The sequence below is a fragment of the Arachis ipaensis genome, chromosome B7 (assembly GCF_059453495.1).
Source record: "Arachis ipaensis isolate K30076 ecotype BB chromosome B7, ASM5945349v1, whole genome shotgun sequence".
NCBI classification, from domain to species: domain Eukaryota; kingdom Viridiplantae; phylum Streptophyta; class Magnoliopsida; order Fabales; family Fabaceae; genus Arachis; species Arachis ipaensis.
In genome coordinates, this window is record NC_142442.1 from 86,835,277 (window position 1) to 86,837,818 (window position 2,542).

A 2,542-nucleotide genomic window follows, 5' to 3' on the forward strand; every position below is an offset into this window, starting at 1 on the left:
TTGCTCTTGATAGTGGATTTTCAGTTGATGATCCCGGGTTAGTTAACCCAAGTTACCAAGTAATGAAGCACTCCTAAGAACTTATTCATCCAAGCAGATCCTTGGTACAAGAGCACCACAGACACATCCCTCAAGATTCAAGCCCTTGATACCTAGCCTTATTCTTTATTAACTTTTCTTTCTTTTTCAACTCTTATTGTTCTTTTCCTTTTTCTTATTAGGATCTTATTATTTAGCTAGTCTCATGGGGTGTGTTTCAAGCATATGATTTAGGACAGATAGTTGCCTTCCCACCTTGTTGGTGAACCAACTTAGCTAAGTGATTACTACACCACAAATCTAAGAACTTACTCCACAAATTGAACTCCACTCTGGTCTTTCATAACATCTCTTTTTATTGGACTTAAAAGGACAAGCATACAATAAGCAAGATGGAATTGAAAACAGGCAATTTGACTAGCAATCATGGACCTAAGCAAGGAGAATACTAAAAACAGAATTGAAAATTCTAAACTACCATGGAAGCATGTTCTATTTCATACATGATTTTCCTTATTTAAAACTTGAAAAAGATGGGACAATGAGGGAACTCCACCACCTTTTACTCATGGGGTTGCTCCTGCTCTCCTTCTTGTTTGTCCTCTTTGTGTTTTTCTTGAGTGCTTGCACTCCCACTTCCCTTGCTTTTTCCAATCAACTTCTTCCAGAAGCCAGCGTCTTCCATCTTCTTCTTCAGTGTTTCCTTCTGCTGTTTCACCTTCCTTTCCTCTTGTTCTGTAAAAATTTTTTTGGACCTCATCATACCTAGGGATTGCAGAGTGTAGATTATGCATATGACCAGACATGTAGTTCAACTTGGCTTGAGTGTTTATGTTGAACTCCTCCCTATGTAGTTGCCGTCCTTCATTCAGTACGCTGAACTCATTGAATGCCTTCGTCTGAGCTAGCTGTCGTTGATTGAGTTCTTGAAGGCGCTTGTCTTGTCGCTCTTGTCTTTCAGTCACTTGATTTATGGCTTGAGTAAGCTGGTAATAGTGTTCTATTTGCTGTTTTTGCCATTCTCCTTGTTGATTCATCCAATTAGAAAGGAGCTCTTCTTGACGATCCATCCTTTGAGCTTGAATGTGCAGTTGTTGTTCTTGTCCCTCCATATAACTCCTTGCTAGCTCCTCAATGGCTCCGTGAATGTGATTCAGGTTTATGTTGGTTGGGTCATAATATTCTCTTTGTTGGTGTTCTTCCTGATGAGACTCTTCTTGGTGAGGTCCTTCTTTTGGTTTTCGCTTCCCTATTTGAGGTCTTCTTTTTTGTTAGGCAGGTGTCACATAAGTTAGGCACTGGAGAGTAATTAGCCTCCCAGGGTTTACCCAATCTGGATTACTATCCTCGAAGACTACCTTGGCCTTCGTACACAGTCTGAGGATGGTGCTGGGGTACCAAAGCCTGGCACCCGAATCAATCTTCTCAGCTGATTCTTGAATCCCCTCAGCTATAAGTTCATGCACATTAATATCTCCACCCTGTACTAAGCAATGTACCATAGTAGCTCGAGTAACGTTGACCTCGAAATTGTTCGCGGCTGGTAGGATAGATCTCCTCATGAGTTCAAACCATCCCTTGGCTTCCGGGCTGAGGTCTCCTCTCTTGATGAACCGGGGTCTCCTATCCGCATACCTTTTCCAGTCAGCTCCTATAACACATATGTCAGTCACAATTTCTTCGAGTTCATCATTGTCAATGCTCTTACTTATTCTTGCATGATAACTAGGCTCATCAAAATGTGGTGATTTCAGCTGAAGAGTTCTTGTTATCGCATTGGGGCTGAAGTCTACCTCTTTTCCTCTTACGTAACTTTTGAAGGTGGGGGCCTTGGTCTTGTCTTCTCTGAACACATTTGCATAGAACTCTTTGATGAGGTTTGCATTTATCTTTGCTTCTGGGTTCGTGAGCCTTTGCCAACCCCTTTGTTCAATCTTCTCTCGAATCTGTGGGCACTCTTCCTCATTGAGTTGGAATGTTAACTCAGACAGTATCTTTTTGAGCTTTATTCATTCAAATTTGAGTTCATGGAATGCCATTTTGAATCTCCTTTCATCGAAAGGAATGCTCTCCATCGGTTCCTTCTTCTTTTGCCTCTTGGAGCTTGATGATGCCATGAGTAGGAGTTGATGTGTGAAGGTGGTGGAAGGTATGGATAGATGGGGGAATTCAGTTGGATTAAGATTGGGTGTAGTGAAGGGATTTGAGTTCTGGAGGTGTGGAGTATAAGGAATGGGAATTAGAATGTAGAAGGGTTATGAACTAAGAACCACTTATATAGAGAAGTGGTGAGTGAATAGAAGGTGTGGATTAATGGGGTGGTTGTGTGATGGACGGATGGGGTTTAGCATGGGATGAGCACAAGGATCATCAACTTTATGATGGTGTTGGTTCAGTTTCCAAGCTTGTTCTTTTTCCAATATTGCATGGCAACAATTCCAATGCAATCTCCTTGGAGACACGTGTACAGTCCTCTCCTTTTGTGGTAGCCGAACCCTTCAAC